The 14,326-nt window shown below is 34.0% G+C and overlaps 1 long non-coding RNA gene across 1 annotated transcript; it reads left to right on the forward strand.

The window, feature by feature from the left end:
- Positions 1–11,058: 11,058 nt before the first annotated feature.
- On the forward strand, positions 11,059–14,051 carry LOC127444857 (uncharacterized). The gene is made up of 3 exons (XR_007897882.1): positions 11,059–11,253; positions 12,321–12,407; positions 12,494–14,051. It is a non-coding gene; the product is annotated as an uncharacterized LOC127444857 (long non-coding RNA).
- The last annotated feature ends 275 nt before the right edge of the window (positions 14,052–14,326 follow it).

The raw sequence follows: 14,326 nt of genomic DNA on the forward strand, positions 1-14,326 counted from the left end.
TAACTTTATTTCCCCAGGAAATATTTTTGAAGTAAGATAAGTGATCTGCCACCTTAATAATGTCTTATTCATTCTTATTCTTATTTCCGGTCCATATTCACAGACTTTTTGTACTGACATTCAGCCTGTTAAATCACTGTGAAACTACAGCAAGAAAACATTTCAATTTCATATCAGAATGAATGCATTAATTGACTCAGAAACTGGGACTAAATCTGATCTGACTTCAATGCAGCTGTCCTTGGATATGTTTTAATAATTAGAGGTATTTATTTAGTGGCCTTCTAAATAATAAGATTTTCTGAGAAACCCTGAATGAGCCATTCTGTGTGTCTGTGTTGCATCTCAGATCAGGTGCAACATGGATGTGGACTCAAGCCTTATTGTCATCATTATTTTGAAGACTTGACTGCAAATACTACAGTTCTTGAGATTCAGCTTTGACTGATTATTGCAATTTCTTGTGACTTGACTTGGACTTATTTTTCAAGTATTTTATTTTTTATTTTTTTATTCTCAGATTAAACAGTCTTGCTTCTCATTCAGTCAGACACTCTGTGCACTGATACAGCTTGGACAAAAATCACTAATTAATAATACCTTTCAACACTTCAAATTTGTGCATTTATTTGTAAGCTTTAGTGTGAGCTGTATTTTTTACATTCACACTTCAGGACCTTCATTGTTTCAAAATACATCTTGTAAAGAAAATCTAGATATGGCATAGAGCCTTGCTATGTTTTTTTTTTTTCATCACCTGTTAAGACAAAAAGAGAGAGAAAAAATGATTGAAAAGTTAGACTGTTTACTGCTTTTTTCTTCTTTTTATTTCTTCATTAAATGGATTGTTTAACCAACATTAAAAATTAACTTGTGTTGTTCAAAACCTGCATGACTTTCTTTCTTTTGCGAAACGCAAATGTAGAAATTTCAGAGAATGTCCTGCATGTTGCTTTCCGTGCAATGGCGATGGTGATTTCAAGCCTCAAAAAAGGATGCAAATTCATCATATATGTATCATAAAAGCAGTCCACATTACTCATGCTTTATATCCTACCTAAGTCATCTGAAGCCATAGGATAGCTTTGTCTGGGGAACAGAGTCAAATTGAAACCATTGAGGTTCCAGCACTCTTCATTCGAAATTGAAGAATGAATGGGTGTGACATCTTTAAAACGAAATCTGTTTTTTGAGTTCATTTTGGTAGTTGTAACAGCTCACCAGTACAAACTTTCACGAAAACATCATACTGGCTGCTAACACCTTCTTACTGCCATTAGCCCATGTCATCAGTGGGTGTGACCTGGAGCTCCACCTACTTTGCAGAAGACAGCTAATTCCTGTTCAGTCAGTTAAGATCAGTCAACAGGAACACACCGGCATGCAGAGTTATTAGCGAGCTGGTGTAAACTGACGTACATCTGTACAATTGTTCGAGTAGAGACATTTTCCAAGAACATGCCATGCATTTTTTTTAGTTAGTCTACAAAGGAATCAAATCTACTCAAATTATTTTATATGAGTGCCCATTCACTTTGTTGTTCGATATGCTGCTTCACTCATGTGTTGTCTGAAGCTGAAAGCCATTCACACATCTGCCCAAAGTTAGAAATGCCATTCTTATCATTATTCTTTTGTCTGTATTCAGCCCAATAACAGACTTTTAAATATCTATCTTTGCAGTAGTATCAGTGTCATCATAAATTAAAATAACACAGTGTAATTGCCGCTTATGGCCGTATATAGCGCCAAGCATGAAAAAGGTAAACATCACAAATTACACATTATCTACATACAGAGTACATTACTTTAAATCATCATTGTGTGACTAAAAAAATCTTCTTTTACTGCTCTTGTGTGAATTCTACTCAGAATGAGGCATGAAGTCATTGATAACACAATTTAATGTCACATTAGTTAATGTTTTAAATGTAGTCTTAACAGAGTCGGCATCACAGGGGGGCAGCAGCGGGCAGTGCCTGCGTAACTTTACTGCGTAAATCTTAAATATATGCAATTTTTTTTATTTTGAGTGTGCGCTCCAGAGGATCATTTGATTAGACATTTATTAGATACAAATTAGAATGAGTTTTTGTTTATTTTGTATATTTTTGGCATATTTCAAAGTGTCAACAAGCCACGATTTCAGACACATGCAGCCATGGAAGGGATATTGAAGCATCCTCTAGCTGAAGCTGCTGCTTCGCAACAGTAACAAGGAAGCAAACATATATCATACGCAGGGGCGCCTGCAGCTGTACGGCCATACGCACTGTGCGTACCATTTACTCGCAGAATATTTCACCAATCATGAAATGTGTCCCGAATTTCTGTTAGCTGTTTAAAAGAACTAGCAATGTCCAATTTGCGAATGAATAATTCTTTTGAGTCAGTTCTTTTCAGTGAATTGGCCAAACAGGCTGGCAAAACGGTCTGAATCGAATCGATTCGTGATTCAGTACAATTTGTTCAGTCCGCTCTCTCACTGAATCATTTGGAGCGGGTTTTCACACAGTAAAACAGTTTCTGGATATTTACGAATACAGAGAAAAAAAAGCGCTGGAAACAGTAGAAATGTATCAACAGTCAACTGAAACAAAAGTCTGTCTTTTTGAGAGGTAACTTTGAGAAACTTCAGCTAGTGCTGTGTGGTGTGAACAAGGGGCTGTTCAAACATCATGTTTTTGCGTCGCACTTTATCAGTATCAGATTTGCCATCCGATAACATCTTTTGATGCTAGTCATTGTTCAACCCACTTCCTTCAAACTAACACAAAAATAAAATGTAAAATAGGCCTATTTACTCACAATCATGTTGTTCCAAACCCATGTGTTAAGCTTCTGTTTGATTTAAAGGTGAAGACTGAGGCACGTACACTTGTACAACTTTGTTCTCAAAATATTTCATGTACTGTATTTCATTCTTCATACTATATCGTTTAGGAATTAAACGTGCAACTGTGTTAATAAACAAAAGTCAGGGTTCCCATAAAATTGTCATACATTAGTAAGAAATCAATCTCAACAGCACATTTCCACAAAAAACAAAAAACAAAAAAGAAAGTATTATGGATGTAGCTTGTAAAATGAAAAGAAAATAAGAAAAAGAGAGGCAGAAAGTATGAGCAATTGTAAGATGATCCAGGCCCTCTGATTTGTTATAGTGCATGAAACATTAAAACAAAATGTAGGGACAGAAAAAAAATCAACTACTATAAAATTAGTTTTCAAGTTACTTTATTTAAAAGATAAGATTCAAAATCAACTAAATTAAACTGTGGAAAAGGTGGCTCTACAAACCAAGGAAAACAAAATAAAAAATAATTTTGCATTGTAATTTTGTCTGCTGCTGATTATTTGAATACCTCTCATTCAAATTCAAATGAGGCATCTCTCTTACAGGATATTTACATTTTTGAAATGCATTGTCAATATGTGATTTTCAACTAACATATTTACCCCTCATATTTACAATATACTGTATATAAAATATAGCCGTAGCACAGCAATGATAACCATTTCCAAAAGTGTACACTAAAGCCTACTATTGAAGAAAATATATTGGACAACTATAAGGCAAAGACTTATAAAAGACATCCAGCCCCACCCAGATATACATTTAACATGAGAAATAGCCTACTGCTTTGTACATTCATGAGTGTAAACAAGAGTTTTACTTTTTTTATGTATTAAGTTTATGCCATGTTAGCCAGATATTCCTCTCTACATTACTTCAGTAAAAAAAAAAAAAGATCAGCATCAGGAAATATCTCTCTCTTTCTCTAAAAGAAAAAGAAAAGAAAAAAAAGGTTTATTTCCTTTGCGAAAATAAAATATAATAATATAAACTCATCATAATACAATTTTTTTTATTTCTATTTTCATAGACCCCAACTTCTAAAGTGATTACATACTATGTTTTATTATCTTAATTAATGAACATCATTAACATTTCCTTTAACATAACTCACTTATCTTTTTTTTAGTTGCAGAGGAAGTTGAGCTTCTCATCACAGTCTCTGTTTTCCCATTTGTCAGTTTTACTGTTGCGGGCTCCACAACGAAAGGGCTCAGCTGGGCACTCTGGAAGTGTGGCTTGATTCCCCAGAGGCTCTCTGTTCACCCAAAGCCATTCTCCAGTCAGGAAGCGCAGCCCTGTCCACACACTGTCTGTTTGGGATTCTGCATTCTCATTTTTTGTCAGCTGCAGTTGTATCTCAGAGGTCATGCTTGCCAGGTTAATGTGGTGAGCCCTGCAGTACTCCAGAGCTTCCTCCCATGTCTTATTCATTTTAACAAGAATGAAGGATTTTTTTTGGCAGAAAAAAGGATAGGAATAATTGCATTGAAAATCATGCCAGTTGACCTCTGTGTATACACAGAACTGATTTCCAAACAGATTATTGGGCTGACCGGGTGCCCATTTAGAGAAGGAAAACGAATCTCCATTAGACCACAGAAAGTTGTTAATGTTGGTTTCACTCCTGTACAGGCCAATCCAACTGTATGTGAAGTTTACTCCGGCTAGCTCTTTAAGCATAATTTGTTCTTCTTCACTTTGGATGGTTGACAAGTCTTCGTAATTTTGTCTGCAATAACTCTGAGCATCTATCCAGTTCTTTGGGATTTTTACATAGACATGTTCTTTAACTAAAGCTGTAGTCAGTCCACAAAAGACAATCAGGAGACTGCTGGATACCTTCATTTTTCCAGTGAGATGCTGAATCAATACTGGTATAAGACTTGCAAATCTTGAGTGTTTTGACCTTCCAAATGTTATGTGTATTTTGTCCACCATGTGTAAACCTTTTGAAAGATATGCAAATAAATATAAGGAGGTAGGGCCCAAATCCAGATGAACTAGGGTAGGTAAACTCATGTAAATGTAAATTCATGAATTAACTCGTAAAGTTTTACAGGTGTTTATGCCTGTCCAGTCCTAGTAGCAATTCTGTAGCAATTTAGTTTTTTACTTTTTTAAATATGATGAACAAACACAGAGTTTAGCAATATACAGTCAAAGATCTGGTCTACCTACTACTTTGTTGCTAAAATCAGCTGATGTGCTGTAATGAAATTAAGGCACATCCACCTAATATTACAGTATTACCCAATTTTATTGGATTACTTCTGCCACTTATCTCACTAATGGAAGTCTAGTTATTTATAATGTATAGAAATGTGCGAATTTGTGGATATGTTTGGTAATTTGCATCACAACATTTTTATATAATCTATACCCTGCCTTTTAAAACAGGAGCTACAGCATCTTGGCGAGATATTGCCGTGTAAGTTGCTGGATAAACCCATTGTTTGGTTGCTTAACAAGCGACAGCAGAGTTGTAATAAATATGTAGCTGTCTAACATTTGGAAGAATGCTAATGTTCTGAATTAAAAATGAGATTAATAGACCTTTTTCACACCCAGGTTTTTGGAATGCGAAAGTAAATGTGTGCAGGGTAAACTTTGACAGCGGTGAATGGGAGATCACAGCAAATATTATTTTAATATATACATTTGCTCCAAGACCAAAAGAAAACCCCCACTATTACATTTGAATGACTTTCCAGAAGAGGATAAAAATTGAGAGCGGTGGATTAAGTAAAATGGGAGAAGATGCCAAATTTACTCAGCAGCTGTAATAGAAACCCTATTTTATATATTTATAATATGAAAAAAATTGTGAGATTTATGCTGATAAATAAGACGGAAATGCGTCTTCACAGTCTGTGAAAAAGATCTATCCATCTGTAGAGCTGTATTGTGTTGAACTCTTATTCTGATGGGTTTAACTGAGGCAGGATAAATGACAGCGCATGTTGCCCAACCGCGTTTCAGACTCACCCACATGTACAAATCAAATATTCAAGCTGTATATTCATTTTATATCCATGAGAAATCTGTGTATCATTCGTTCATTTCATATTCAATTAGGAATTCAAAATCGGAAAAACAAAAAAAGACTTGTTATTTCTTTATTTGTTTACAAAACCAATATAAAATAAAAAAATAAGTCTTTTTTTTGTTTTTCCGATTTTGAATTCCTAATTGAATATGAAATGAACGAATGATACACAGATTTCTCATGGATATAAAATGAATATACAGCTTGAATATTTGATTTGTACATGTGGGTGAGTCTGAAATTTAAATTGACATCAGTGTTTTGTGCATTTTTTAAATGAGAAATCATCAAAGAGTAAGGAAAGAATCGGTTTATTTTCATTTTTAACATATTACAGTGCAATGAACAAAGCAAGATGCGGTTCAGGGAATATGACTTAACGTAGGGTGCATCCAAGACAGATGAGCATTCATACCAGTGAATTATAACAGCTACAACAGTAAATAACAAATGATAAATAATAATAATAATAATAATAAACAAATACATTGGAAGATATTATTACATTTAATATTTATTATAAGACAATAAGTATTTACATGGCAGCGAAGAGTACTAATTTCAAGCTCAGATCATTCCGACATCCATGTTTTTGAATGAAAATATGGGTGGCCTTTAGGCCTATCTACTTGGTCGTATATGCGTCAGTTTTGTGTGCCTTTTATTATTGGACAAATGTGAAGGCAATGTGTAGAATGCTGACTTTAAATTCAGTGGTCGAGCTTTTGAGAGACGAGCATTCATGAACTTCTTTTAGCGTAATTTCCATGATGAGCAAGTCCCTCACACCTAAGCTCCCAGAGCAGGGTAAAGTTAGTTTTAGGTGCGATATTTTTTGGATATTCAGTTTCTCGTAGGCTACCCGCGCTCTCTGCTGGCGGCAAGTTTGCAAAGATTGCGCACACACTCTTATGGTAGGCCTATATAAATATAAATGGTATATAACTATAATCAGGGGTGTAAAGTAACAAATTACAAATACTCACGTTACTGTAATTAAGTCGTTTTTCCCAGGAATTGTACTTTTTTAAGTAGTTTTAAAATTGTATACTTTTACTTGAGTACATTTTAAGTGCTGTAACTGTACTTTTAGTGTGCTACTTTCCCACCGTCTGTGCTGGCTACTTCCCTGTCCTGATTTTATTTTTATCCATCAACATGATTGGCTAGGGAGAGTCTCCTGACTCCCGTCAAATCAAATCACACGTAAAAAACTTGAACGGCAGCTGTAGATCATGGCCGCACCTGAAAGGGCTTTTCTCAGTGAAAAAGGCCAATTGCTTTATTGTGTCATGTGAGTTTAACTTGCTCAAGCCAGATATCAGCATTAATCCTGCCTCTAATTTGAAGAAACATATCAAGGTAAATTTTATATTTCTGCTTACTAGATTCTGTGTGTCTATAATGTAGCCTGTAATTTAGCTTTCTATCACTGAGGTTATTGGGTTGATGTGAGAGATTAAGGCAATGTTATCAATAGGACTGGGTGATAAAACAATCTTGATGTTTATCTAAAAAAAAAATAAAAAAAAAAGATTTTTTTTTTGAGTAATTTTCTATACTTAGACTATGTTCTACATCTAGACCAGGGGTGTTCATTACATCGATTGCAATAGCAAGAAAACCACTGGTTAGTTGATCTATATAAAATATAAAAGATTGACTTTTTATTTCAGGGCATCTGTAGCTGCATGCTGTTTGATTGACAGGCAGCTAATGTTTGTGCGCTTTACATGCGCATGTGCTTGGAGAGTGCTAATGCAGATACGTGCCTAAATGGTCAAATAAACTTCATAATTTCGCCAATGCCCGTCTTGGTGAGGCATTAATGTAAACGCAGACGGTTTGTCCTAAAGTGAACGTAAACAGTGGGACAAAAAGCGTATTTGCATCAAAATGTTGGACTTGAAGTGTACATGTAACCGAATTGAACACTGTCTAGTAGGCTGTCATATAAAGGCTATTAATCAAACAACAATAATAAGGAAACAAGAAAAACACACTACTTTTGGCTGAATACTTTTGAACTTGAATAGCTTTGAAAGTATTACTGTAATATAATAAAACAGTGACATTTTTAATAATAATATTTTTAAATAATATTGTTAGTTTTTAATAATACTAACCCCTGATATAGAGATTTTGTTAATTTGTATAATAAATTACCAGGAAAGTAGAGATGATAAAATTTATAATTATGCTTAGCCTTTATCATGTTTTTTCTAATGCCTGATAGAAAAGTATCTAACTTTGTAGAGCAATACTTCAGGCAGAACATTCCACCAGTCACAAACTTCAGAAAATTTAATGTGCTACTTAAAGAAATAGTTCACTCAAAAATGAAAATTCTCTTATCATTTACTCCATCATATACATATGCCATCCCAGATGTCTATGACTTATTTTCTTCAGCAGAACACAAATTAAGATTTTCAGAAGAATATTTCAGCTCTGTAGGTCCATACATTATAAGTGAATGGATGCCAAAATTTTGACACTCCAAAAAGCAAAAAGGCAGCACAAAAGTAATCCACATGACTCCAGTGGATAAATCCATGACTTCAAAAGTGATATGATAGGTGTGGGTGAGAAAAAGTTCAATATTTAAGTCCATTTTTGCTAGAAATTCTTCTCCCTGCCCAGTAGATGGCGATATGCATGAAGAATGTGAATCACCAAAAACAAAAGAAGAAAGTGAAAGTTAAAGTGGAGATTTAACTTTGAGCAGGGAGGAGAATTTATAGCAAAAATTGACTTAAATGTTGATCTGTTTCTCAGCCAACCTATCATATCTCTTCTGAAGACATGGATTTAACCACTGGAATCACATGTATTTAACCACTGGAATCACATGGATTAGGCTACTTTTATGCTGACTTATGTGATTTTTGTAGCTTCAAAATTTTGGCACCCATTCACTTGCATTGTATGGACCAAAAGAGCTGAGATATTCTTCTAAAAATCTTAATTTGTGTTCTGCTGAAGAAAGAAACATCCTGGATGGCATAAGAGTGACTAAATGATGAGAGAATTTTCATTTTTGTGTGAATTATTCCTTTGAAGTACGATGTAGCCCCTGTACCAAACAACTGCTCTACCCCCTCTATCATGCGGGACATGACGCGCCAAGTGACCCTGCTTTTTTAGTGTTTTTTTGTTTTTGTTTTTTGCATTCCTCGCATTGTTTTGAACGTTTTATGCGCAACAACTCTCTCAATCGGCATTAAGGAAAATTTAGACCCTACACATAAACTGATTTTAATGTAATTGTTTCATACATTATGATATGGAAAATAACTTTTTCATCTTTTCATTTCTGTAATCATGTCGCCCTTTTATGTATTGTTTTTAAATCAGATTCATGTAGTGTTTACAGTATCATAGATAAGTGATGTGTTTTAAAAGTTGTCAGTCACAAACACCTATAAAATACCTATATTTTTTATTCTTTCTGGCAAACAGCCATAAAAGGGAATGTAAATTACAATGTGCTACATTTTTAAATTACAGCATAGAGTTTTTATTATAAAGGGGCATAGATTTCACAACTCAGTACTCAATACTCACTACTCATGAGTACTTTTAAATGAGCTACTCTTTAACTCTTACTTGAGCAGTTTTTAGGACAGGTACTTTTACTCTACTCAAACTACATTTTTTAAGAAGTAACAGTACTTTTACTTGAGTATTTTTTTTTTTTTTTTTTCAGTACTCTTTCCACCCCTGAATATCACTCAATCCAGTGTTTGGAGGGAATATGCTTGGAAGATACAAATGAGATTTTTTTTTATAACACCTGTTATTCAAAATAAATACAATAGCATGGTAAAAGGGGATGTTGGAGAAATTGTGGAGAAAAAAATGCTCATTACACAGTCAAATTCTATATGAGTGCTCTAATCTGACAATTTATTGGAATGACGTGATTAGACAGGTTAATTTAATATTTAACTGCACAACAGAAATACATCCAGAAATCCTTATTTTGGGTAAAATGCCATTGCCCTTAAGAAATAAAAGTGAACAAAATATATTTAGGGTAATCAGAATAGCAGCTTTGAAACAGATTACAAAAAACTGGCTTAAACCAGAACCCCCACAATTTCAAAGATGGAGAGAAACGATTTTGGAAATATACCAAATAACATTTATATTTAATAATAAAAGTCTGGAATGTGAACATAAATGGGATTTGCTTAAAAATAAATTAATAATTATAAATTAATTTAGATAGATTGTTTCCTTCAGATTCTTGATTTTTGAACAAAATTAAAATACGAGGTATGATGTCCTATCTCATTTAATATTTTAAAAAAGGAGGTGATGCCTTAACTTTCTTTCCACTTTATTTGAAATAATATATAACATGTAAATGAAGGAATTACACATGTTATTTATCAAATATGTTGTGAATGGTTATTTGAATATTCAAAATAACGTCATGTTTTTTTTATTATTATTTTCTTATTTCTCTTTCTTGATGTATAATTTGTACATTGTCTTTAGTAAAAAAAAAAAAAATAAAATAAAAATAAAAAAATAAACAAATGCAAGAATAAAAAGCATAAAAAAGGCTACTATTGATTAATTAAAAAGTGAGCACTTGGAATACTGTATGCAAAAAAATTGGTATGCAATGATAAGATGTATTTGTTCTTTTTATAAAAGACGTATTTTGTGTACTGCTTATTGCTTATATTATTACAACTTCAAGTAAAATACTGTATGTTCATCTCGAGTCCATGAAAGAAAGAAAGGGTTTGGGTGGCATTCACCCCTTTCCATAGCAATCTTGAGCTTTTAATATTTTTAAAACGATTATTTTTTGCAGGTATCATATTAATCCATTTTACTGGCTGTTTTATAGATTGCCTAATATAGTATGTTTATATTTTCAAAGATATTTTTAGCTATGGCTAAAGAGGGAAAATGAAAAGCAATTACATTTTTCACTAAAAACAACACTCTATCTGCTGAAAATCTACATTTAGATTCTCAAATAAATAATTTATCATGAAGAGTCAATTTTTATGGATTTCTAAGATTTTATTTGTAAAGTGTGCTTTAAGAGACACGGGGGAGTGACTTGATTGCGTCAGAGATGTCGTTTCACTCACAGCTGATTGGTTCAGCATCTGTTAGCGATCTGTAATCTAGAACGCAACCTGCTGAGCAGGTTAGCCGTGTAGTGTACATTACTATGGAGAAGAACACCGCTAAAAGCAGACCAACTTTCATGGTACCTAAAAACCTTGGGTTGAGGTAAACTAATCTAAACTTACCTGTCTAGTCAACGAAACCGGCTTCATGGTACAGGCATCTGCAGGACAATTCAGCGAAATTTGAGGTGCGTTAACTTCTTTATCATTATATGAATACTTTATTTTTCAAACTCGATAGCATATTGACATTAATCAAAACTGTTACATCTCTTCAGAGATCATGTTGTTGTTAACAGGGTAAATGCATCAGTGTTAGAAAAAGAACCTCAGTGAGAACTTATTTGCACTCATGTTTTTGTCATAAAATGTTCCCTATAAGGCCATTAATATGTGGTTTTGCCATAAATTTTGATAAGCATTAATACGTCAGAATTTTACCCAGCTGTATGCACAATGACAGTTTTTAATCATTTTTTGGTGTTATTTTCAGTAGTAGTAAATGTCAAAACTTTCCAAACATACTAATTACACATGTAACACAGCTAGACTATCATTCAAAACCTGATGTTGTGCTTTCTTTAAGGTTGGAAACATGTCCTTTCAAAACAAAAATATTGTTGTGATTGTGTTAATGAGAGTATTTGGTTTAATCACAAAAACATAACAGAATTATCTTTAAATTTAGTACTGTAATGTCCTGTTGTCGTATACCATATACTCAAAATAAAATCCATAATGCCTGTAATATCTGTTCTTTGTAGGTTTCTGTCAATTCTGAGAGTTACATAAATCTTACAGTATCGTTTACTGTTTTGACAGAATACTCTAGTCTCAGATTTGACAGAAGAACTCATGGCAGCATCAGACCTTCATTGATCACACATTGGATAGATATTACAACCATTATAGGTTTTATTTCAACTTGGTTAGATAACGTAATAGTATTTGTAATGACAACTATACATCATTCATTCAGCATCTTTAAGATCAATTTGAAACATGTACATTGGGGTTGTTTGCTACTTAATGTTACTATTACTAAATTGAAATATCATTCTGTGATATAAAACATTTACACCCCTATTAAAAGGACAACAGCAGACTTTGAATATCTTGCTGTGTTATCAGTGTTCATTTTTTATATTTTGGAGATAAAGGTTTAATGTACAACCACCAGTAAGCATTAAAAGAAAACCCTATGAATGGCCAACACTGAAATCATGACTATATTAATTTTGATGTTCCTATACAGCACTCCTAGTGACATTGAACCCCTTGACGAGGAGGAGGAGGAGGAAGAGGAGGACCATTGGTTTCCTAATCCAAACACAGAGGAAGAGTGAGTTTGTTAGACTACATTTGTGTTGTTCAGAGTGATAATTAATCTACAACACTGATAACTGTCATCTCATTCCTGTCTAACAGAGCTCCGTTAATGGAGAGCAGAGCAAAAGAGGCGAGAGTGGTTTTATACAGGCATCGTGAGTGTTTGCTGCATGGTGACTCAGTGACCTACTTGATAATTATTTCTGTTCTTATTGTTTTGTTTTTTTTTCTCTTTTGTGTCAAAACAAAGATCGAACCAGAGTTTTGGGGCACTGCATGACCAAGATTATCTGGAAATGTCACCTTCAACGGAAGAGCAGCTGAGTGCAGCACAGAAGGAAATTGCTCGTATGACAGAAGAAAATTAAAATTTAAGAAGTCAGAAGTTTTGTCTCCAGTGCTTCCAATGTGAGCCCAAGCTGATCATGTTTTACACAGGATTTAAAGATAATGACACCCTCAAAACACTCTACCCATCTCTTCAACCTACAGCAGAGTCTTTGATGAGATGGACTTAGATGCAAAGACTAAGTAAAACAGAACAGATGGTAACAGCTAGCTTCCATGCTCAAGACAATTGCCTCTTTGACCAAGAAATTGCACACACACAAGAGATTGCTTGCTTGAGTATATACATGGAGAGAGCAATCAGACGGATCAAAGAGTATCACATTTTTGATGGTTTCCTACCCTTTTCATTATGTAGTACCGTCAAACATGTGGACTGACAGCAGTCTCCTTGACAATGATGATTTCAAGCTTGATTACACTTCCAAAAGCACCATCTAGTGCTCTGCATATGTGTCAAGTACTGGAAATTGTAATCGTGCTTGAAATCATCAATGTCAAGGAGACTGCTGTCAAGATGTACAGTAAAATAAGAGTTACATTCTGTTCTGTTCTCACCCAAAACCACCTGGATCACTTCAGATTACATTGATTAACCAATTGTAGTCTTATGGATTACTTTGATGCTGCCTTTATCTGCTTTTTGGAGCTTCAAAATTCTGGACACCATTCACTTGAATTTTATGGACCTACAGAGCTGAAATATTATAATAAAAATCTTCCTTTGTGCTCTGCAGAAGAAAGAAAGTCATACACATCTTAAATGGTATGGTAGTGAGTAAATGATGTCAGAATTTTCATTTTTCAATTAACTATCCTTTGAACAAGACTGTCAATAGTTTCTTAGAATATTTTTATTACAAAAGGCATATGTCACATATGTGACATATGCCTTGTATGTGGATAGACAATGTACACAGAAATGCATTTCTAAATAAAACAATATTTTTGTACCCATTTTCATTCATTGCTATTAATGTTAACTGTAAAAAATTGTTATAGAATATACACCAATCAGCAACAACATTAAAACCACCTGCCTAATATTGTGTAGGTCCCCCTCGTGCTGGCAAAACAGAGCCAACCCGCATCTCAGAATGGCATTCTGAGATGCTATTCTTCTCACAACAATTGTACAGAGCGGTTATCTGAGTTACCGTAGACTTTGTCAGTTCGAACCAATCTGGCTATTCTCTGTTGACCTCTCTCATCAACAAGGCATTTACATCCACAGAATTGCTGCTCACTGGATGTTTTTTTGTTTTCGGCATCATTCTGAGTAAATTCTAGAGACTGTTGTGTGTGAAAAATAAAATTATGTTGCTTCAAAATTATGCCTACAATGCTCTGATGCGCTTTGACTGACTAGCAAATGTAAGGGACCGTCTGAAAACAACCCCCACTACGTTAAAACATAGATGTCCACTCATTCATTCAATTGACGTGCAAGTTATACATGAAAAAAAAAAAAAAAAAAAAAACATAAAATACATTTTCACATTCAGAATGTTGTAGTAACTTCCCAGAGGATAGACTGACTTACTACAGGTGAGATTATTACAGTATGATCAATTATATAAGTAC

The sequence above is a fragment of the Myxocyprinus asiaticus genome, chromosome 8, assembly GCF_019703515.2.
Source record: "Myxocyprinus asiaticus isolate MX2 ecotype Aquarium Trade chromosome 8, UBuf_Myxa_2, whole genome shotgun sequence".
Taxonomy (NCBI): Eukaryota; Metazoa; Chordata; class Actinopteri; order Cypriniformes; family Catostomidae; genus Myxocyprinus; species Myxocyprinus asiaticus.